Here is a 25,127-nt window from a genome sequence, read left to right as displayed (position 1 = left end):
TGTGCGTTTATAATGCCTTATAAAATGAGTTATCTTCCACCAGAAGGAGGGACTTTATCACTGATTATGTGAGTGGTACAAGTAAAACTGGGTGATTTCAGCCACCTTTGCACTGCTACACAGTTAATCCAAGAATCTGATAATGCACAGGGCCCATGCATCAGGTAGAGTTGAGTGTTCAAAGGATGGACAGTGAAGTAAGTAATTTCTGGGCTTATTTCTAAAATCCTCTCAAAGACTTAATATATATGCACTTAATATATATGTAGTTTTATGACTGTGTTTTGCCATTTCCTTCCATTTGACTGTGCTAAGCTATTGTGAGCTACAAATTTAAGTGAAGAGCTTCCCTTTTCTATTTTTTTCATGTGAGCAGCTGATGGGGGTGCCACCTTCCTTACAAGATTTTAGGTCAGCTAAGAAAATTGACTGTTGCTTTTGGCTGTAGTTTGGCAGATTTTATGTTTTTTTGGGGGGTTGTTTAGTTTTTTTTCAAAGTATGCAAATACATCTTTTGTAGTCAGTTATAATGATAGGCGGGATGCTGAAGCAACCTCTGAAGTGTCTGTGGTGGTTGATGAGCTGACAGCAAATTCTGCTGTTCTCTTGCTTTCTGCATCTGGGTGAGTCACACAAATATCAAGTCACAAGTGCCTCGTGCCACGCTTGTAGACCTGAGAGTGTAGTGTGAGATCACTGTTTGTCAGGATCTCTCCAGAACATCGAAGTGTGGATGTTGCATAGATGTGTTTCTGTGAGCTGCTTGTCATTGCTGGGGAGAAGGGGCAGAACAGAGATGTTGTCCAGGCTGGTTGTGAAGAAGGGTGCTCTGTCATTTCTTCTCCTGCTTTCCTTGCCTGGATTTGCTGAAAGCAAAGCATTTCCTGGCTTAGCTCTTCTAATTAATCTTCTTGATTTATTTGTTGACCTCTTTTCAAGTGGCAGAATGAAATTAGGGGCATGTGGAAGAGTTGAAGTTTGGGTGCCACCTGAGAGGAATTTATCTGGGACAATATAATTGTCCACTGTATAAAAATAATGCAGGCTAAAAGTCAGCAAGACAATTGATGTGAAGAAAACCAAGTGAATGTGGTCTTGGGAGCACTTGCAGAGTGTGCCTGTATAAAAATATAATCAGCAGGAAATTTTAAGTGATGAAAACAAGTGGAAAAAGTCAATTTTTACATGCAAAACCCCTTCCTTCCCTTTTGCTACAGGAAAAAAAAAAAATAGATTATTTGTTTCAGAACCTTGTATGGAACTCTGGAAGGATTTATAGACAGGGTGTGCTGTGTACAAGAGTTTTTACTGTCTGCCTTGCCAATGAATTAGGGCCTTATTCTACCAAAAAAAATTAATAACATTAGCACTTCCTTTGCAGCCATCCTGGGCTTCTGTGGTGCAGAAATCAGATGTAAATTCTGGCTGAATTGGGCCCTTATGGAGGCAGTGTTGAAATGGCCTGTGAGGAGAAGAGAAACCATTCAGGTCATGGGCCTCTGCCTGCTTGAGAGTCCTTCCATCATTGCTATAATTCTCTGAAATCAAAGTAATAAAACTTCCTATTGACTTGCACTTGTGTGCTTTCAGCAGTTATTTACAGTCTACCATCAGTAGATTAAAAATCAATTAAAATCCATACAAACAGTCAAAGTTACATGCTCCTCTTTGCTGGATTTTTTTTTTTTTCAAGGATTTTACATTAATACTTGCTGCTTGGTATTACTGAAGATAATCAGTATTGATTGATCAGATTTAGACAAAGTCTGTGTGTCTTTAGCTCTACAGAACTGTGCATCTTTACAGAAGCCCTGCTAACAATCTCTCATCCTCTGTGCCTCTCAGCCACTTAGAAATAGGAGAATTCATGTAATTCATTTAACTGAAATGGAGATGTTGCAAGCTCTCCAATGCTGTCATGATGGATTGCAAATGTGTAGGGAAAACAATAATCTTAATGATAAAATGATAAGTTTAATCCCAGTACATTAGAGTAGAAAGTGAATGTTAGTACTGCTAATACCGTAAAATAAAAGAGAGTTTGATTGGTATTCCTGACTTTCCACAGAAGCTCTGCAGATTAATTTGGTTCTGTCCCACAATTCAGGTTTAGGTGGTGCTGATCTGGGACTGCAGACACCCCTTGACATGCTCTGGGGATTTTGAAGTGTACAATGGTATTTTTCTTGAGTTTCCTCTGCATCTGTTTGCCTCCCATTCTTTGCAAGTCTGATCTGTTTATACCATTAAACACTCAAACATAGGGCTGCTTTTTAATTTCTTTGTAAGTGTGTGCTCCACAGACTATTATACCATTGAATAGTCATACTTGTTCTAATGTTATTCATGTGTAGATTCGAAGGATATAATCTACATTTCTAATTACTGTTTTTATTCATCCTTTCTGTTTCTTATCTTAATGTAACTTTCATCTAAAATTTTCAGTAGCTAAAGAAGCCATGACTTCAGTGCATTGCAGTGATACTTGGGTATCAACCACAAAAGTCAATGCTGATTGCATGGCTAAGACGGAAAGCCCAAGCACTGAGAAACTGTGGGGAGGGAGAAGGGGGGAAATCATAATTTAATTAACTTGTCCAACCTTAATTTAGTCCTCTTAATTTAGTGCTTAGGCTTGTTTGTAGACTGCTTCGTTTCATACAACAGGATAAAGATTATGTTGATGGGTGACTTCAGAAAAGCTGAAAAGGAGTTGCTTTATCAATATGGAGTCAGAGCAACACAGAGTAAATAAGGCCAGGCTTTTCCAACAAATGCTGAAAATAAACAAAATATGAAATGACTGTTTGTTAAGCAAGCAGACTCTATCCTGCGGGTGACATTTTACGTGAAAAAGACTGGCATGATATATTTATATCCTACCATGATACATCTGCACAAGACAACTAAGATTGCACAGTCCACTTAAATGCCACAGTTCTCTCTTTTGATTCTTTACTTTGCAGCCTGTATAGGATTTATGTACGTCTGGTGGGGAAAAGAAGAAAAATGTCACCCTGTCCATCACATTGACTCTCTGTTGTTGTCCTTGGGGGAGCCTCACATCCAGCTGCACGGATTCCTGTCCCTCTCTGCCCAGAGGTTGCTACCCTCCCGTCTTCTTGGAGTGGGGGAGAACTGTCAGCCACTTTCTGAGTGGTTTTCCTGGTTTGCCCATCTCCACCAGTCAGTTCCCAGCTTCTCTGTACTGTTGATGGTGGTATTGCTTTGGTTCCTCTTGTCCCACTCTGTTAGTGCTGATCTCCCCTTCTCAGTGGGTACTGCCACTCTCTGCGTGTCTTGTTGCTCTTCCAAACTACTGATTCCAGTTTTTGTATTCTCACTTTGTCGTGTGGTAGCCCCCACGTACCTTCTCGTATTATTTACCTTCCCTAGCTCCAGATGCCAAAAATCCTCTTTGTTTCTGCAGTGTTCTCATTTCCTCATGGTAAAATCCGTGTGTGCTGACTGCAAAGCTGATCCCACCCCACCGTGGATGCCTGGAGCTCAGGGATGCTTCAGGCACTGTGCCAGCACAGCCTGGTCAGCCTTGGAAACAGGGATGGGGGGCATCTGCCCACTGAAGGTGGGATCTTCAAATCTACATGTTTTTCTTCATCTGAGAATATTGAGTCTTGCAGAAAATTCAGATGTTCTCTGATCTTTTTGCCTAACTCCCTCTCCAAGTTTGTATTGTTAGTGCTAAAATATTAATTTGCTGAAGTTATTCTATTAGGATACTGACTTGCTTTTGCTTTCCTTCTTGTTACTATGTATACCTCCTAAAATCTGTCAAAAAATATGTCTTTTTGAAGCTATATTAAAACACCATTGCTTTTGATAGTGCTACCATTTAATTCTTGGAACATCATATTGCTCTACTGCTTTCAGGATTGGTTTGGCTATTTTTTTATGCTAAGCCCTGATTCATAACAATTAGGATTACCTGTGTGCTAAATTTATTTCTCAAACAGAGATTTTTTTTTTCTGAGAGGGATTGTACTTCCCAAGCATTCTCACCAGCTGAGACTGCTCATGTGCTGGAGTATTGGATAACAGATGGTCAGAGTCTGTCCTCCAACCTGATCCTGTTCAAAAAGAAACAAAATCAAACTGATGAGGTTTTCACTTTCATTTGAATCCCAAGAGCTGTATTTCCAGATAAAATTTAAGGTTCCTACATTTCTGAGTTATTGTAACATAAAATATTAACTGCTGTGCTAGAGCTATACACTCTTTCAGCTCTTTCTCAGCATATAATTTCTCTTTTTAGATATCTGACCTTTCTGTAATTCTTCTAATTTATGGAATAGTGCAATTTATCTTTTCTTTATCATCTTACTTAGGGTGGCTGAGTGGAACGATGGAGGGGATGTATATATCTTCTTGTTTCTTTTTTCTGACTCAGTGTTTAGTCATTATTTTCAGTATCATTTAATCTGTGGAAAGTTTCCCCATATGTCAGGCGTATTTTAAACATTCAGCTGAGATCTGTGCTACAGTAAGCCCTTTCAGATATGATGCTCAGCAAAGGGCAGAGTTCAATCTGCACCATTTATGAAAGTAAAGCTTTTTCAAATGGTGTTCTCTAGACAAATGCCAAACCTGTGTATTCTTGTTTTGTTAAACATGTAAATCAGGTTTTCCTGCATATATCATTTCCCTTAGAAATCCACTTCTTTGTGTTGTCTACAGAAAAACTCAGAGCTCTTAGGTGAGCAGATCTAAACTGTGGTGCCCTTTGTTACAAGATATTGTAAGTATTAAAAGTTCTTGCGAGAACTTTTAATTAAGTACTGCTAAACACAGAGATGCAGCCTGGGATTGAGGAAGGCCCCATGTCAGACATCCCTCCTTCATAACAGGCTTCCTCTCGATTTCAGTGCATATTGAATCTCAAATTGATCAACAATTGTTTTAAAGATCTGATCTCAATGTCAAAGAGTTTATTTAAAAAAAAAAAAATTACAGCAAGCAACTATAATACTCTGATACTACAGAAGCTTTAATTAGTGTTTTCTTCCTGCAGAAGAAAACACTGTTTGTTATTAGTTTGCTGAGAATGTGGTACCTAACAGTGTTTAGCTTTCTTTAGCAAAAATCTTTTGGATGTTAATTGAATGTAATGGGGTTTGTATGCTAATGGAATGGAGATCATGAGGAAAACAGGTATTCCTTAACTTTCCTCTTTGCTGTAATTACTGAATAATGCTATTTATGGTAAGGTTATGTACATGTGCATGTCTTGGGAAAAGGATATGGGATTACTTATTAACAAAGAAATGGAATTCCTTTTCACAGGGAATTAGAATTGTGACTCTAGACTTGCTAATTTAAATAACTTGCAGGCTAAACAGACTTTTATAAAGCATTAAATGCTATTATGTCTTGAGAACATGAAACACATTTTCTGAAAATATTAATTTCCCGTTGGTTTTCTTGCCTCCTTGTTGCTTTAAATTCAGACTGCCTGATAATCCACCCTCCACACACCAGAGGCTGGGGGTTTCTGAGGCTGCTCTGGTGCTGCTCTGGATTTTTCAGTGCTGTTCCCCTCTCCCTGTGGCTTTTACCTCTGTTCTCATGAGCAGTAGGTGTTCACTGTGTGCACTGACTCAGGATGAGGGCACCAACTGGTGATGAATTTGCAGCAGCCTGATGCCATCGGTGATGCTGCAAACCCTGAGTGTGGTACCCTAGCAGCTGCAGGTCTTCCCAAATCCCAATAACCCAGTATTTTGTTGTTCCTAAACATGGAATACCAGTGCACTGCAGAAACATGAGGGAGAAATAGATAATACTTGATTTTTAGGGGAAATCAGTAACAAATGTTCCAACTCCAGAGACTGATACACATCAGTCTGTTTGTATTTTCTATTTTATTTCTTTTTTTTGTATTTTATTTATTTTATTATTTTATTTGTATCTTTGTCTGTTTGACTTGTATTTTAAAGATTGCTCAAATAAAGGGTTGACCTTTTTCTTGAGGAGGGCAGAGGAGGGAGTTAGAATAAATTGCATATTTATAACTGCGTCTTTAGCAGCTACAAGCCTGAAAATTTGATTCTGATCTTAAATGCTAGTGTGTGGTGCAATTTTATGATTACCATTTTTTAGAGAATCACAAAACAACGCAATTTGGAAGGGACCTTGAAGAATCACCTCACCCAGCCTTTCTCATTAGAGAGTTTTAAGATGAGATATTTTTGGGGCAGTCCACCATGGGAAGACATTTTCTCTATGAAGAAAAAGGGAATGCTGTAAAATTGAACAGTACATCTTATCCTGAAGTCAAACAGTTCTGTAGGCCATGCTCCATCCTGACAGGTTCATGAAAGTTTGAGTGAAATATGATTCCAATCTTGGACATTGGTTATATTGCTCCTATTAACTCATATTGGCTACTGATTATGCAATTTCTGTGCTGGTCACTTCGATTAGCCTTGATCATTTGAAAAAAAAAATCAATTCACTCTCCTGGTTTTAATTTTGATAATTCAAATTCACAGTGTTCTTCATCTGCTTTGTTTGATGCTATACATAAATCAAGGTTATAGACTAAACCAATTCCTGAATGAAAAGTTTCAATTTTCTTTTCTTTTTGGCTACAACTATGCAAAGAAATCATCATTTGGGCAACTAATATGCCTAAGTATCCTTCAAAAGGAACTGTGATATATTAGAACTGTTCAAATGTCCTCACAAATCATGTTGCCTTGCAGCTTTGATCCTGAAATATGTGAAATGATGTCTGATTTATGCCACTGATCCTTCTTTTAGATAGTTAAGTGTTCTTGCTTAATGTTATTAAATAAGTTCAAAGCAGCAAATAGACCATTCTGGGCTGAGGACATTTGAAAAATAGCCTTCTCAGCAGGCTTCATATACAATATATGTTCTTTAGTTTTTTCTTTAGTGGTTTTTTTTTGTGTACAGCAAGCTACTAGAACTTTCTTCTGTCCACATCTCTGGTTACAATGCTTTTGGTTTTGTGGCTGAGGTTTTTTCTCCCCATCCTCTTGATAGCTTTTTCCTGGGCTTTGTGTTCATTGGGGTATTTTAGGAGTGTGTGTGTGTGTGTGTGTGTTGGGGGTACACAGAAGCAACTTTGGGACAATGTGGGAGAAATCTCTAAGTCTCCCCTAACTGGGAGACTGATGAAGTGCAAACAATGATATAAAATGGGCTGTGTGACCTGGCTGAAGCAGTACAAAAAAAAAAAAAACAACCTCTGAGAGTGTAATTTAATGGGTCAAATTCACACTCAAAGGAGCAGAGTAAGTTTAACTAATTTTAATGAAAAATCTATCCGTACCACTTCTGTTTTAACATGCAAAAACAAGGAGAGAGATGAGAAAATTCTTGATTCTAAAATATTTATCAGTATAAATATTCTGAACTTGCATCAGAATACTGAAGTGCAAATCTCTCCAGGCATAAGGGTTGCATAGGAATCACATCAGCTCTAAATTTAGTAAATCTTTTAATGGAAATGTCACACAGTTCAGACACAAGATTTCAGGATTTTAGAATGTTATAGGAGCTTTATAACTAATATTATACTTGGGAAATTTCAGTAGGAAATATGAAATCAGCATTTCCAGTGGGATATGATCCTCGTTGAAGCAATGATCACCATCTCGGTCACCTCCTGCTGGAGAAGAGCTGTTTGTTAGGGGAAATTTCCCAATGCTCTCCAGCAACACCAGTGCCTAAACATCAGGCTTTCAGATATAAGATAGAAAACAAAGAAAAAATTTGAGCATCAGATGTCATATCTGTACTCTCTAGTTGTGTTGATTTTGATACCTTCCTTTGTACGAATACGAATATTTATATTTTGTAAGTATAAAAATATTTTTTTTGTGAATAAATGCATACATTTGTACTCTCTCTTTTAGGTTTTTTTTTTTTTATATAGCATCCTGAGGAAATCCTGAAGAAAGAACAGGATAGGAGGTAGAGGCTCAGCAGTTGGTTGTTTTAGTGGCTTTTTATCTGCTCTTCATGCCAGCTATTTAACCTTCCTTTTGCCTGCCTGAAAGGAGTTGTTACCCTGAGATTTAGGATGTCTGGATTGATGGTCATTCTCTGCCATGAGAAAGCATCATCATCAAATCATTTCATGTCTTCTTTACTGGGGACCATGGGTTGTGTGTGCTAAATCACTTCAAACCTTTCTTGTTGTACCCCTGTTAAGGGGTAGGAGGGGTTTAGGTACTGCTGTGGCTTCAAAGAGCAGTGGAAGATGAAGGTGCTCCAGAGGGATTCAAACAAGGGCTCCCATCTCTGACTCTGTGCCAAATACTCTGGTATTCCACTTATGTTTCCAAAGGGTGCAATTTGCTAATTGTGTTTTCACAGGGTATTAGACCACTGCATTCATGGAGAGATGGGTTGCATTGTATTAGATATTTTCCTTTTATACTTATTTTTTTAAAAAATAAAAATTCTTAAATAATAAATGAAAACACGAAAGGCGGTGAGAGTATTTTTGTGTGCGTGGTGGAGGCTGTTCCTTTTCATGTTGGGAAGCTGCATTTCTGCCACCCTAAGGACCCTGAGCAGTGGACTTTTGCTGTGCCTGGACAGACAGATCCAATCATTAGTAAACAGCAGAGAGCAGGAGAGACGGGGAGGGAGAGGGTGTGCTGGAACTCAGTTTAATTCTGCGGTGTCACATCAATCTGCCCAGTTAAGTGATTGAAGGGGAGAAACGCAGGCTGCAAAAGAAACTGGGCCCTGATTTGTTCAGGGTCACCAGCAGTGGTTTGAAACCATCTTGTTTGCAGATACTTCTTTCATGTTATTAGGCTGTCAGTTGAGTGACTTTGTAAGATTTATGGCTGGGAGCTGGAGCGCGTGCGTGTGCGCGGCGATGAGCAGCGGCTGGGGGGGACAGAGATGTTATTGAGAAGACAGCGATCCACGCCCGCCCTGACTGAGCTCTGCAGCCTTTTGTCTGGTCCTAGTTAACCTCCTTATGCATTTCTCTATTCACATGCTGCAAAAGGAGCTCAAGCAGAAGGTGAAGCAACAAGTGGTAAAAGGTTGCTCGTAGCAGCGCGGAGATGCGGTGAACTTGGTGAGGACTTACTGACTGTGAAACGATGGAATAAAACTGTTTATTGGGCAGGGCCCAAGTTTAACTTGCTGGTGTCTTTCAAGCAGTTTTATTTACTGTAATGTTGTCAAAGCCATTGGCTGAGTGTTCCCTTGTCACTGGTATCCTTGCAGGGAAACGTGTTCCTAAAGAGAGAATTTAGAGATAGCACTGGGTTACCCTGAGAGTGAAAATGTTTTTGTTTTTGAAAGCAAGCAACCCAAGCAAAAACAAATTTTTGAAAAGTATAAAAGGAGAGGGCATGACTTGGTCAACCCAACATATAATTTAAATTAACATTGGGTGTTTAGTAGGAATCGGAGTTTTTATTTTAGATAACTCTGAAAATTTTGAAATACTGGATTTTGATAATTTCCATTTTTCTTGCAAGTTAGTTATAGTTCAGAAAACAGTTTTCTGGTCTTCTGTTTACACAGTTCATAGTTGTGTCAAGGTCAAGGCATGCATTATTTTAAAAGATGAATAAGAAAATGTTCGTTGTCAAAGGACTCGACTGTGGTGACAAAAAGCCAACAAAATAAACTTCAACAGTAGAGGAGCTGGTGAAGGTTTCTGAAACAGTGACACAGGGTTCAGCCACTGAAGTCTTACAGCAGAAAGGTTTATTTGTATTTAGCTGTCCATAGGTTAAAGGAGTAAATAGAAATTGCTGATATGTTGTCATTCATTGAAAAAATCAAACTTTATTACTGATCTGGCATAATTTATGTGTTGGCTTTGTTTCAGCCTAGTCAAGTTAATTAACTTAGAGGAAAGGACTTGTTCATATATGGTTTGTAATGATCTGCCAACACCTTTAGTAGCATGACAGGTTTCATGTACTTGACCATGGAGGTGTTCTACCACAATGTGTATAATTTTCATATTAATGTTTAAAAATTCTGAGATATTTTCTTAATTATTTTCTAAAAAAACAAACCTTAAAATCCTTCCCTAGTTCTCTTTATTTTTTTTTTATTAAATCACCAAGAAAGCACCTGTTCTTTTTATCTGAGATAATTGTGCACATTTTGACCCTATAGTAATCTGATACATTTCAGCATAAATGAGATCTTGGTTGAACAGACACAATGATGCCATTCTTTCTCTGTTTATGTAATGATATCGATGAGAATCTGAGGTTATTAAGCTGAGTAAAATACTGCTTTTCAGTAGAATTTTCTCTAACTAAGTCCTACCAATAACATGACAGGAAAAAAATGTAATACCATCTTTAAGTCACAGAACTGAGTCTTGGCAGACCATCACCTTGCCCTGTGCCTGGTGTGGCCACAGCCCTGCTGTGTGACCTTGCACCAGACCTGTGCTCCCATCTGCTCCCTGTGCTCCTGACGCAAAATACACGATGGATTGGTTGGAAAACACCTGAGATCCTTAGGTGGGAAATAATCTGCACTTGAGTTACACCACAGAGTACCTAATTTGATTGATAATCTTGCAAATAATATTTTATATATATATGTGTATATATAGCCTCACTTTATTTTTGGTCAAAAGGTTGATGAGGTTTTGGGTAGTTCTGTGCAAAAATGTTAACAATTATCATGAAGAGAATTTAATTAAATCCTGAGTTCTACCAAAAAGAGAACTTCAACAACTTTTAAAAGAACAAGTCATTCTGGTAAACTGCAGGTAAACACAATTTTAGGAATTATAAAGGAGGAGCTTAAGAGATGTTGCCTGGGCACACAGGGATGGTGTCGAGGCTGCCAGTTATTTCTTGTGCTGTCTAGAAAATAAGATTCGTTGTACACATAATATTCTGCCTGTTGATAGACATTAAATGTGGAGTTTGATGGAGAATGTTCAGTGTGTTTCTTAAACAGTGGAAACTTAACGGCAGAACACTTGGAAAAGAGAAAAGGAGCTATATACCAATGGGATTATTTGGGGCATTCACTAGACTCAGCCAGCTCTTGAAAGCTGTCCTGTCTTCTTTAAATCCATGGTGGCAGTTACAGCATTGCTTCCTTCCTGATTTTAAATGCTTTCTGCCCCTACTTTTCAGTTGCTCACACTTAGGTGAAATTAAGAAATCTAACTGTTGGGTATTATGTTTTAGACCTGCTGAAATAGCTCTTCCTGCTTGCATCCTTATGGTCTCATTAAGACGATGCTCACAGCATGCCTGACTCTAGTGAATATTTGCAGACCTCATTTGCCTACATTAGAGACAAAAAGCTTTAAAAATATCCTTCTTGAGCAATAAACGCTTGAGTTTGTCAGTATCAGTGATCACAGGGCTGGTGTCTCCCAAGGCAAGGGCTGAATGCTGTCCTTGGAGTTGAATAGCTATTGAAACCCTTCATCCAAGCCCTTCCCACTGCTGGGATAACACACTAGGTCCCTGGCTTTGAGCTGTGGGTTTAAAGTGGGAGGGCTGCTAAAATCAGTGAGAAGTCAAAGTGTACCACTCTTACAGCAAGTCCTGTACATCAAGGGCTCATTTAGGCAATATTAGCATTCCCATTCCTGCACTTTTAAGACTAATTATACCATTTAGGAATTTCAAAATTTTTATTTTAAAGAATTTCATTTTGTTGAGTCAAGCTGTAATTGATCATCATAAAGCAAAATGTAAGGCTTTTGCAGCAAATCCCAGATTCCAACAAGTGGAAGTCATCTTCATGGTTTACCTTTACCATTGTGATACAACTGGTTTGTTTCCTCTGTGCTCAGACTTCCAGCCTGAGATTTCTGTTCTCCAGAGGATTTAAAAAAAAAATAAAAAATCCTTGACCTATTATATAACACTGAGGTCATACTTTAATGCCAACCAAAATTTCCATTCTCTCTCCATTTCACTTATGTGTTGTGTTGTGCTTTGCCTGCCCCACCACAGGTGGCTCATTTCATAGTTGAGCTGACAAGAATATATAATGGCTTTTTTTAAAAAAAACATGCTAAAATCACTTTGCAATGGGAGATGTCATATAAATCCAAAGTGATACTGATGTTACATTTTTATTCAGCAAAATGGAGCTAGAAATAATAGCAAAAATATTAATCAAAGGTGATGTAACTGTCATGTTAATGAGAAGTGCTTGAAGATCACTGCACTGTATATAAATAGATAGTAGTCTTATGGATTTACAACCCTTATTTACTCTATTTAAATTTCATGGTCCCAAGGAACTGGGCCAGAAAACTTAAGATGAGAGCCTTTCCCTTGGAGCTATTGAATTTGTTTGACAAAACAGCTTTTAGAGAACAATATCAGTTTACATATGTATAACATTTTTCCTTGTATTTGAATCATTTTGCTACTCTTGTGAAAACAGAGAAGAAATTAAAAAAGATAAAAGTCTTTGTTAGAGAGATAGTTTTTTAGTTTAAATGTCAAAATAGAATAATCAAATTTTTAGAGAAAATTTAAAGCTTCTTTGATAGAATCACTAATGGAAGTGAAGAAAGAGGTAAAAGGATTTTTTTTTATCTAGAGATGGGTAAAGTGCCTTTTCATCTGATTTTTAAAAAGTATTATTTATTAAACTGTTCATATTGCAAAGCTCTGATTGGAAGTTTATAAATTTGTGGAAAACTGTTTCCTCTCTACTTCAAATTTTTTTTTCCTTTTGAAAAGTTCTTCCCAGACATCCTGAGGAGTACAGAAAAATTACTAATTTGTCTGTATTCAGTTTTGAAAAGTTTTTGTTTCTTTGAACAATTATCATCCTTACCTTTCGAAGCAGTTACCTGAAATGTAATAGTAGTGGGTCTTTGAATGGACACATAACTTCTATGTCAGGAATATTCCCTCTTCTACTCCTATGAGCACATAGTTTATTTTAACCCCTATTTTCAAAAGTTCATTAAAGTTTCACAGATTTTTGCAGACAAACCTCTTACAAATGTTGCTCAAGCCTCACACAAGGCACAATACTGATATTTTTATCTCCTCAGTCTTGCAGGACAAGGGGTCAGAAGCCATTTAACTCTTAGTTTGAGTGGTTAATGAAACTTCAGCCCTGTCATTCCCAGGTAGCAGCTACAATTACTCAAACTGTTTACAGTTTCCACTTGTTCCTGGACTGGATATGCATCCTCCATGCACTAGAAAATGCAGCTGCACAGAAAACAGTGTTTCCTAGTGTTTGAGACGCTGGCTTTGCAATTCCCATCATTAACTCGCTGCTACTATCCTCACATTCAGCCTCTAGTTTTTATGTGCAACATATGTCACTGAAGCAATTCTTTGCATCCATCCAGTCACATTTGTTTATTTCCATTAGCTAGAAAACTTACTGAAAATAACTGGATGGTGATGTGCTTCTCCTGAGCTCTCCTTTTAGTAGGTACTGGAGTATTATATGGTCTGTGTAACAAATCTATCTCACTTTATATCAGGGTGCCTTGTTCAAAGAATGCCGAGGTCTGGCACTGCCTGGCTTGTGAGGGAACCAGATGAGAGAGCAGTAGACAAGATATTTGTGTTTCCTTTTTGCTTGAATTACCAGAAATTCCACTGGCACCATTCAGATTACTGTGGGAGCAGTGCATGTTTATGCTATGCACAAAAGAAATTAGAGCACATTTAACCTAGAACATCTAATGGTGGGGGGGGGCATTTCCCAATCTATTGACTTAGGATAGAGCAGCTGTTCTTAGGTGCATGGTTCTTGAAGACATCAGTGGATGGTGCAAAACAGTTTTTGCCTGTGTGTTCATTTAGATCATCAAATTTGGGGCAGAAAATTTCCAACATGACCACTATCAGAAGATTCTCTCGTTGTGTGTGATCTTCTGACTCCTTTTCTTTCCCTCCTTTTGTATGAGCCAGGACATTTAACTAGAGAGTGCTTCATCTTAGGTGTCCTGTTTCTAGTCCACAATCATGAACTTTAATAATACTTCTGGATTTTGCTATGTACACTCACTGAAAATTCCAGTTCATCTCTTCTCCATCTTAATTTCAACTCACTGTTAGGAAGCTATGAAAGCCTACTTCCAAAGTCCCTAAAAATGTTCACTTCCACTTTATTCTGTACAGCAGTGCAGATATAATCATTATCTATCACAAGTTAAGGTTAAAGTTTAGAAGTGGTCACAGGTTGGGTTTTTTTCATCTATAATACTTATTTTCCTCTGGAATTTTTCAAGTGAAACCATACGTTTCTGTTGGAATATGTCAAGTCCAATGAAACTTCTGTGGAGAAAAGTTTCTTATCTCCAGGTTCTATTTTCTCATCAAAACCAGATGAGAAAAACCTGTAAGTTATTCTAATCTTCTGGGAAGTCACTGTGGCTTTACTGATCTGACCAAACTCTCGCCCTACCTGATTCAAGCTTTAGAAGTGCTTTTTGTTTTCCTTCATACCAGATAAAAGCCTTTATCTCTCACTTGTTTGGCTGTCTGGCTGTGGTAGGAGGGACCCAGACCCAGTGCAAGCTCCCTGGGTGTGAGACAGGTAAAGGCCTTTGTCTGAATCCATTATGGTAAAAAGTTAAAGGTTTTATTATATTCCAAGTGAGTTCTCTAGCTGCTGCTGCCAGGGCAGTTGATTAATCAGGTTGCTTGTGTATGTTGTACTTTTAACGCTGCCGGTGTTTTCCCATTTTGGAACTCTAAAGGAGTTTGTAATTGCTCAGGGTTTTTTTGAAGAAGCTATTCCCTGCTCAGCTAAATGTGAGAATTTTGAGAAAAACTGTGTGCAGGTCTCTCATGTACTGTAATAATGCATGGACCTACTGAACAAGAGAAAACTGATTTTTTTAAAAATTTGTTGCCAGCATAAACAGGTGCTTTGTCCATAAAGGATTGTGATAAGAGAGCTGCTGCTATAAACTTTCACAGGTTGCTGTTTTATATGCAATCAGCAGTGGGCTTCTCATTTAGTTTTTTTGGTAACAGTAGTAGCAGGCAAATCATCTAAAGGTCTCCAGTTGTGTTCCAAGAGTTGAGAGTTCAGAAATATTATAAATCTTGAAGTATTTTTTTTGAGTGACGTTACTGTTTTTATAATAATATCAAGCCTTTATATAGGGCATATTTCATTCTATAGTACTCCAAAGGATTGCACAGAATCGTTAGAGGGGAAAAGCACCCCTTCATGTCCCTTCCTGGTCACACATTGCCCAAAAAAGGGGTAACAATTGTCTCCTTCTGTGGATTTCCTCTGGTTGCTTCAATTTCCCTCTGTCAGACTACCTGGAAAGTTGTGAGGAGGATGAAGAAGAGCTCCAAGTTGTATGAAGGAAGCAGAATTACTGTAGTGAACTGCCATGTGCTGACACATTTCCAGAAACGTTCCTATCCCGTTTGGCATAAAGCTTTGGGGATTTGCAGGGACCATGAAGGTGAAAGCCAGCAGCACTCAGTCCAGCAAATATTCTTCTCAAAACCATCCATATATCTAAACAGGATTTAATGCTTGCAAAAAAGCAGGATCCACTCCTGTGATGTTGAAGGGCTTTTGGAAAAGGAAGCATGTTAGAAGTAGGGGGCAGGGAGAGCTTTGGTGAGCTGCCAGTTTCTAGGCACAGACTCCTAAAGAAAGATTTCTGGTTTATAACCTATGTGGCCAACACGTGGATGAAAGCAAGCAAAAGTAAATTAGTTTGAAGTGCTGGGATAGTACACAGGTTTATGTTACCCCATTTTGAATGGGGCATTTGGTCCACAGCACCAGTGTAAGGCACATAGGATGGGAGTTAATCAGATGGACTAACACTTTTTAGAAATAGAAATAAAAATATGCCAAGTACATCACTCAGTGCTGGAACTGTTACAGACTGCACAAAGGACCAAAACCAATTCAATTAATTGTGGAATATTTCTTTATGTGGTGTTCACTTTAGGTGGTGGAAGACCAATCTGATTCACATTTCATGCAATCATAGAATTACGGCATAGTTTAGGTTGGAATGGAGCCCTGGAGAGACTTGTCTAACCTCCTACAGCAGGATTTAGCAACTTTTTAATGTTTGGAAGGGTGGAGACTCCATAACCTCCCAATTTAAATGTTGGCAGAGGTGACCATCCTCCTGGTAAAAAATCTTATACTCAACTGATACATCGATTGCCTCCTGTCCTATTGCTGTGTGTCTCTGAGAAAGTTCTGGGTTTGTCTCTTCTCTCTAAGCTACTAAAAGAAGCTCTTCTTGTAGCTTTCACTTCCTTTTCTGGTTCCATCTCCAGCTGAACTTTTACACCTCTAACTCCCTGTGTGCTTAGACAACATCTCAGTTTGGTCTTTGTACCTTCTTCCATTATCTGTAGACTTTGTTTTGCATTTGAGCTAGCTCTGTCAGCCGTGCTGGCCCTCTGCCACCCTTGCTTGACCTTTACACATAGGGATAGACAACTTTTTCTTTTGAAGAGGTTGTGGTTTGGAAATTAAGCAGCTCTTCTTGAGCCCCTTTGCCTTCCAGGGAAGTCTCCTTGGGATCCTGACAGGATCCAGACCCAGAACAATCTGAAATCAGCTCTTCTGGAGTCCAAGCACTGGTTCTGCTATGTCTTCCTCACTCCTCTCAGAAGCTTAAAATCCTGAATGTTCATCCTGTCCTATTCACTGTGGCTGAGTTTCTCCTTGACTTTCACATCCATCACCACTTCTTGATGCTTCTTGAGTAACAGGCTCAGCAGAACATCTTCCTTGGTTGGATTATTCATTTCCTAATTAGTTCTTTGGATATTTTGCTGAAAGTTTCAAAACATGTCCCTAATGGTAAATACATTCCTGAGAGAATCAAGGACCTTATTCTGGTTTAAATAATTTAATATTTGTATTGTGTGGTTGTGAAGTGAATCAAGAAAATAATGCACAACCTCCATGTGTGGCATAGATTAATATGCCCAATTTTAAATTAATTTAGTTTAGAAGAACAGTGTGCAGGGTTTTGGTTATTGGAGCAGGATGGAGAGTTTTGCTGGTTTTGTTTTGTTTTGTTTTGTTTTGTATTGTTTTTCTCTTGCAGGGGGGATAAAAGTGACCTTGGTAGGCAGCCCCTTTTTGTCTTTCTTGGACAAGTGTTCTCACTGGAGTTTTCAGACCTCTTGGTTTAAGCATGTGGAAGTTAAAGAATACCAAATATATGTGATGTACACATAGGTGTAAAAGCAAAAAGTACTCCTAGCCATGGGGGAGTTGGCACTTGGATACCCTCCAAAAGCCAGTGTGCTAAAACCACACATTTAAACACTCTAGTACTAATTCTCCTGCTGCAGGTTATCTCCCCCAAAGCATAGCTGCTCTCCATGGAATGTCTTTGATGCACCTGTAGTGTGTTGGTAAAACACCTTATCTGTGTGGTGTGTGGGAGCCATAACAATACGGAATATGCCAAGGTTTTACATCCCAGCTATTGTGCTAATGTTTGCTTTGGGTTTGTTTTTTTTTCCTGCATAATCTTTCCTGCATCCAGTGCTCACTGATTTGATAACACCTGTGTGCTAATAGAATTGCAGAGTTAGTGATTAGCAAAGGTGTCTTTGTCTTACACTCCCTTCTCTCTTTATGCTTTATTAAAGAGGATTTTACTACAGATGTTGTGACTTTTTTCCTCTGCTTCCTCCCACACCATAAGAGAATATCAGCCTGTGAAGTCTTGCTTTGTTATTACATGAATACAGACAAGAGTATTTGTTTTCTAGACAGTAAATGAAAAAAATTAAACATGTAAGAAATCATCTTTCTCCCAGAGTTTCAGGAGAGAGCATGCACTTTCAAGGAGACTAACTCAGTATCTGCAAATAGTAAAGGTTCCAAATTCAGGTGTGGTTCAAGGAAGCAATCAAGATATGTTTATCTCCTTAAAGTTTCAAGTATGCTGATAGAGAATGCTGGCATAAGGTTTCTGTCGCAGGGAATTTCTTGTTCCAGTTTCTGAAAACTGACACCTAAAAATCCTTTAGTGGAACATTTCAGGGTTTAAAAATTTGTACTGAATTAAAAAGTTATTATTTTATTTTGCTAATCTTAGCCAATTAATGCATTCTCACTGTCAGTGTTCCTGAGAAGAAATAATACCTTAACTCAGTCCTAATGCAGCCAAAATTCCAAATTACGCAATTAAATGTTACTTCTTTCTCACTTGCTGGGTAAATTCATTCTAGTTGTGCATTCTTAGGGATTTCATCCCAGTGTGCTAATGAGGGGTTAAACTAGCAACAAATTTTCCATCATCTGGCTATCCCTGTTGTTAAAAGGATGTAAACTGTACTGTGAAGTGAACCCATCTACAACTGGCACATGGCAAGAGAACAACACCACTCGTAAGAAAAAGTGTTGGTACACCAGAAGATTTGAACAGGAACTCAGAAGAAATAGTGAAGTTTTAGCTATTTTAACATTTTGACCTTTTTCAGAAAATGAACATATTCTCCAAAGCACAGAATATGTTGAATCAGCAGCAGGCGATGTGAAACCAGATTGTGATGTAATCTTCAAGAAAACCATATTTGTAATAAGGTTAATTAAATTTGCTGCAAGCTTGTGACAAGCATGCTGTAAGTTTGCCAGTAAATCTGGTCTTGCTTTATCAAACTGAAGGGCAAGAATTAAAAAAAAAAAAAAAAAAAAAAAAAAAAAAAAAAAAAAAAAAAAAAAAAAAAGAAAAAAAAAAAGGAAGTGGAGGGGTTGGGTGGGGGGGGGGGGGGGGAAAAAAAAAGCTTCCCTTTTCCAGAACAACTAGTGTGTAGCCAGAGGACATGCAGACTGGCAACAATAACTAATACGTTATGAGAGGTTGAACAAGTTTAAATGGGATTTGTCTCTGAACTGAAAGGCATATTGTAAGAAATTTCTTTGTCTCCTTGTGATGCTGTTAAATTGAAAGCACGATGGGAGGCTTCAGTAGAGGCAACAAAGGTTGAAATGATAGCCTGCTGTTTGCAGCAAGCATCATGGCTCCACTGATGGTCCAGACATCTGGTAACAACAGCCACTCCTTGTCAGGTTTTGCCCCTCACTGGGCGCCTGAGCACTTTGCACTGTTTAACTCATCAGACTCTTCTAGCTCAGTATGCTCTGCATCAAGAATGTTTATGTAATAAAACAGAGCTAATTAAACATTTCAAAGGGAAACATTATTTTAACTCTAATTAGATATGATTGCAGTTTCCTTATGCCTGTGCTGGATTGGTACTGCAGCTCTCGTTTCGCCTTCTTGCTGAATTCTGCAGCATTGTTGTTTCGAAATAATTTTTGCATCTGCTTAAATAGGCTTTGTGCTCCCCTTGCCCAGAAATGAACTCACAATCTTTGAGTCTGGGTCCCTGTCTTTAAAGTAACAGCATTTGACCCCAAGACAGGTGAGGTAATACCTCAGGCAGTCAGGGAAATAGGAAAAGCCCTCTTGCTTGCAACATTTAAGGGTATTCCAGACAACCACGAGTGCTGGAGTGCTGGCAGGTGGATGCATGCCATGTAGGAAGATTTCAGCTGTTTGTGCTGTGATTCAAACTTCTCATAATTATTAAATCTAGCAGGAGTGGAGCTGGCCAGGTACCACCGAGCTGTTACCGCTTGCACAGATGGATGCAGGTTCTGTGACCTTCCTGGAAGTCCACGGATAAGCAAGGCAGTTGTCACAGGCAAATATAAAACACTTCCTTCTGTATGTATTTAATCTAGAAAGATAGCATCTGACAAAGCTTTGGAGACACATCATGTCAGGATACTAAACATCCAAATAGCTGAGAAACAAATACATAGGGAAATCAAAAAGAACAGGCTAATGGCAGTAATAATCAGTGAATATTTTGTCAGTTAAGCAAATGCTGTATAACTTGTTTAGTGTTTTCTAGCTTTTATGACAGAGCCAGTCTGCAGATCATATGGGAGAAGCAGACTGAATATAAGAACCCATCCTTTCTTTGTCATCCCTAAATCCAAGTTTTCACGAGGAATTTCTTCAGCTAAAGGATGTTCAAATGCAAGTTTACTTCAGCTTTCCTTTTGGTTTTCACCCTACCCAAGATTTTTTTTAAAACTCTACCTTGGGTTTCAAAAAGAAAAAAAAAAAAGGAGGAAAGAAGAAAAAGAAAAAAAAAAAAAAAAAAAAAAAAGGAAAAGAAAGAAAAGGAAAGGAAAGGAAAGGAAAGGAAAGGAAAGGAAAGGAAAGGAAAGTTTTCACGAGGAATTTCTTCAGCTAAAGGATGTTCAAATGCAAGTTTACTTCAGCTTTCCTTTTGGTTTTCACCCTACCCAAGATTTTTTTTAAAACTCTACCTTGGGTTTCAAAAAGAAAAAAAAAAAAGGAGGAAAGAAGAAAAAGGAAAAAAAAAAAAAAAAAAAAAAGGCAGGCTTTCATTCAAACTGGTTCTCTGCAGCCCTAATTAAAATAGACTTCAATGAGAAGTTTTCTTTTCCTCTTCCAACTGAAGCTTAAGGGCATAGTTCTAGCTGGAGAGTATATTGTGTTCATTTTACTGTTTGAGTGGTTTGGTAGAGAAGCTGTCTTTCAAATGCAGTGACTACTACGATGCCTCGGGACTGAGCTGTCACATCAAGGCTGTTTTCCACATATATGTATTATATAATGTGCATATATCATCAGCGTCAGGTAGCTGAAGTTTGCACATCTTAACATGGAAGCAACTCACTCTCACATTCAAGAAGTTCTCTCTACAGTGGGATTAGAGGTAAACGTGTCTTACTTTTTAAAGGGAATAATGACATGGGTTGTCCCTTTAGAAAGAAAAGAGTGATGCAAATCAAAAGACACACATATAAATCTGTCTCTCCATAAACTGAGCTGCAGTTCTGGTGCAGTATTCTTTCCTTTGTTCTAGGGAAGCTGAAGGGGGGAATTATTTCCTTTAAATGTTACAGTCAACCTAAACGACTGCAAGTTAGTAGACTGAGAGCAGCACTGGAAAAAGAAACCTCCCATTTAGCCACAGAGGAAATCTTCCATTTAGCCATTTAATTAAATAGGAAATGGCAGTGCATAGCCCAGTCATTGTCTCAGCCCTCATGGAGAGGATCAGAAGAAGGTCAGGAGCTTGTTCATTTTCCATGCCCACGGCCTCAGTCCTGAGACCACCAGCAAGGATGGCCAATTAATACCAAGTGCTTTAGGGGGTTTTGGCTTGTGGTGTGGGGTTTTTTTTATTTTTTTTTTGCCCACTAGGACCTAGGCTAAGGTTGCAAATTCATTTCAGAGAAGCTGCTACACGGTAGGTGAGAAGGATTTCAGTCTCTTCACCTCTGAGTAAGAATGAGACTTGTCAGTGAAAAGTGAAATACCGGTGCCCTGTGGGTTTCTTGTAACTAGTGCCACCACACCACCAAAAGACACTTTTTTGAAATCTGTCAAGTTTTGGTTTCAGAATTCAGTCTTGTGGCCAATGCACTGAAAATACAATGTCAAAAATGCAACACTGAAAACCTCCACATTCCCTCAGCTTCAAAGAGCTATATTCTAGTTTTATTGTCATACTCATTTTCTGAATCACCTGTACCTCTGAGGAATCTGTATAAAGCTATCTCTGCTTACTTGTAAACTTTTTTAAACCTTTCCAAAACAGCATTACTGGGCTCTCTTTTGCTCCATCCCATTATCTCCAGTTATTAAAAGCTTAACTTGGGGCAGTGAAATTCTGGCAAATTTGAGCACTGGGAGCAGCTGCAAGCCAGGCAGCACACTGGCTGTGTGAGCATCACCTGTAGCTATCTGCCTGGGACTGGATTTATGGTGGTATCTCCTGGAAATCAGACCAACAAGCCCAATTTGTGCTGTGTGCTGTACATCACCCAGCAGATTTCAAAGCACAATAATTTTTTTGCTTGTAGTTGACCCCAGCTGGATTCACTCTCTCTGAGAATTAAAAGTGAGTGATGTACTGAAGAAGGATGCCTGTGTTTAGCTGGCTGCTGGTCTCTTCTTGCCTGATCCAGATGCCAGTGCTGGTGCTTGTGTTGTGTCCCTGCTGTGGCAGCCAGACCTGGTGCTGCAGATGAGGGCTGCCCTGCCCCCAGGAGAATTGCATAAACTTGAATATTCTGAGCTGGATGTTTGGGAATCAGTGAAGTTTTGGGCAAGTAAGTGAGGGTTTAGGAACTCCCATAACAGCTACTCTTCTGTTGGCTTCAGTGGGAGATGAGTTTTCAGTGCTGTTCTCAAAATGTTGTATGATTGCAGATGAAAAATACTTGGCTATCTGTGGCTGTGTTTTTTGCTGCCTTGAAGGGACTAAAGAACTTATTTTGAACAAATGTGAGATTGTAGAGATAATACTGACTTCAATGTGTATTGTCTATCCTGGTAGAAAGTAAAATGTTGTGAAGACTTGTAATACACAGAGGTTTTTGGAGGAGCTGGCTTGCCTTTCACCCTGCGGCCTGAGTCGCTCACTGGTGGTTTGTGGCTGTGTGTGACACTACTGTACACACACAATATGCATACATATGTTGCCAGTTTGGGTGGTGGTGAGCAGAGGTTTGGAGATAACTGGGACTTTTTTCTTAAAAATAATTAAGTTTTCAAATAAACATCTGACTGTACACGTAAGGAAGGCAGAGACAGTGTGTGGTAGCTTAATTTAAGCAGAGCATAAGGTTAGCTATAATCTTTCATTGCCCACATTTAAAAACAAGTTTCAGGAGCCCATCTTTACAGCTAACCTTTATATCACATTTAAATTCCCTGTTGGAAAACTCAGCTTCACTTATGAATGTATCTAAATAACAAATCATTGGAAATTCAAAAGGAGGGGGCATGAGGAAGATACATAAGTGCAGGCAAGCAGGGCAGCTCCAGACTCAGCTGAAGGAGCACATATTATGTGGGTTGGGTTTGTGTGGATAAAGCCTGCACTGGAGTCTGGGATGTTACACAGGGATTGTCTTGGTAGGATGAAAGGAAACAGTGATCTGTAGATTGCTTCTTCACTTACCTCTGCCCAGCACCCCAAAGGGTGTGGGATGAACTGCCATCTACCCTCTCCAGGAGTTTTATTTCAAAATCCACTGCCATCAGCTGCAAGGTGTTTGGGGACACAGTTTGGTGCTGGGAAGTGGTGTGGCTGTACCCACACCCTTTGCAGCCTCGGACCCAGCCCTGCTGGCCAGCAGGAGCTGGGGAGACGATGCCAGGATGAGCCTTCCTCCTGTCAGTGCGCTCACAGGATGGAAATGCAGCCTGACAAGTCTGAAGCTGCGTACAGAAAGAGATAGATAAACTCTGTTAACCACAGAAGCAGGTTTTAAATACATTAAAATATTTTATCCCATTATTTGTTTTGACCAATTGACCACAATATTAAAAATTCAATCATGGAGCAGCTGACAAGTGCAGTTGCCTAATTTTATTTAAGGGTTCTTCCACCCCCCCCTTCCATTTTTCCATCCTGTTAACGCTGCTGCCTGTGCCCAGACAGTAATGGGCTTCTTGTATGCCCACGACTGTTATGATCATGTAAATTTATTGGTGCTTAGAAGAAGCGAGCTATTAAAACATTACAACAACCATTACAGCCAGGCTCGTGTTGGCTTTCGCTCCCAATGAACATATGCTTCCGAGTGAATGCCTAAACTCTTATTTATGGATTTAATTTAATATGCGGAAAGAATTCAAAATTAAATTTTGTGTCTGCCTCCAGAGAGTGTCAGTGTATAATAACATGGTAATTTTTACACATCTTTATGAGAAATGGGAAAATTAATTCTTTCTGACAAGTTGTAATTATTCGACTTGGAACAGTTGCAGCTGAGCAGTTTGCATGCCTGTTGTCTGTTATTGCACAGTGTAAGGGGAAAACGTGGGGATGGAGATATATTGTGTGTCTGAGAGTTTCTAATAGCTTCTGACATTTTAGCCCTGCATATTATCAGGGTGCTCTTTAAAGGAGTGGGGACTGTAATCTTCTGCCTAGCCAGGGACACATATGTAGCAGTGACTGGAGATGGGGTAGGGAGGATTTTGTTCTGTCTGAAGCTGAGGCAGGAGCTCTGTCATTAATTTGCAAATGGTTAAAGCTGAAAGTGTGGTAACATGCTTTGCACTCTTTGACCTCACAATTTATTCCCCTTTAATGAAGACACAGGTGGAAGGAAAGTGTTTGTTTCAGCTGCACAAGCAGAGCTCTCCTGTTTGTGTCCTTTTCTTTCCTGAGAGTTGAAAGCACTTAGCACCTCTCAAGCTCAAGGGACTGGCTCCCCAAAAAGTTGAGTTGTCTTTAACAGTAAGAATAGTTAAAAATAAAGCAATCTTCTTGCTGAAGTGTGAGCTTTCCAGACAAATATTTTCATGAGGGTAACTTTGTTCTTAGCTAACTTAACTTCTCTTCAGAGTTTCTGCTGAAAGGTAGGACACGTCCGTGAAGCACAAGCCTGAAGCATCACTGGATGTATTAGATAAAAAGGAAATGTATTCAAGTGAATGAAATGTGTATTCATGGCTTTGAAGGCAAACCTGGCAGTAGTGGGTGCTGCATTTTTTTGTCCTCCTGGAATGGTCCCTTTGGGATAAACACATACTAAAGGCGATGCTTAGAAAACATTTTATCAGGCACACATTAAAGGAAATAGAAGTGCCACAAATGAAAAAAACCACTGTGCATACTTTCATTCCCAGTGATTTATCATAGTTGTGCTAGCTAGAAGGGTGCTAATGGTTTAGAAGGTGCTACTCCTTCCTGTAAGACACTGAAGAGGTTTTGTTGTTGTGGGTGCTTGGCATGGGAAGATACCACGGTTTAGAAATATAAATTTGTCCAAAATGTAGCATGCTAGCTTTATGTCCTGGTTGCAGTCTGGGTAAGCAGTGCACAAACCTGGGAGTTCACAGCTTCTTGGGGTTTGAAAGCATTTACCTTGAGCCAAAGAATAACTCCATTTCTAAGGCCTTTGGAGTCACCGTGTGCCCACTGGAGCCCTCAGCCTGGTAAAACACCAGCAGCTCTGCAGGAGGATGCAGAGCTCCTGCAGCACAGTGGAGCTCAGCTGGGAGCTGGAAATTGCTGGAGGAGACTGGGCAATGCTGCTGGTTTCATCCAAACAAATGCCTTTAGGGGCTTTGGGTGCTCTGTGTGTGTGTGTCCAGGGAGCTCTTGTAG

The 25,127-nt window shown here is 39.2% G+C and overlaps 1 protein-coding gene across 4 annotated transcripts in view; it reads left to right on the top strand.

The window, feature by feature from the left end:
• SOX5 (SRY-box transcription factor 5) overlaps nt 1–25,127 on the top strand; it is a 618,882-nt gene that overhangs the window by 189,906 nt on the left and 403,849 nt on the right. Inside the window, exon 1 of one of the 4 annotated variants that reach the window (XM_033514808.1) lies at nt 421–623. The exons of the other annotated variants lie outside the window; for them this stretch is intronic. The gene's annotated coding sequence lies outside the window, so the exon portion shown is untranslated. Of the gene's footprint in view, nt 1–420; nt 624–25,127 lie in introns of those variants that run through there. 4 annotated transcript variants of the gene reach the window in all.

Source organism: Parus major, chromosome 1A (genome assembly GCF_001522545.3).
Source record: "Parus major isolate Abel chromosome 1A, Parus_major1.1, whole genome shotgun sequence".
Lineage (NCBI taxonomy): Eukaryota > Metazoa > Chordata > Aves > Passeriformes > Paridae > Parus > Parus major.
This window is presented reverse-complemented; position numbering and strand designations above follow the sequence as displayed.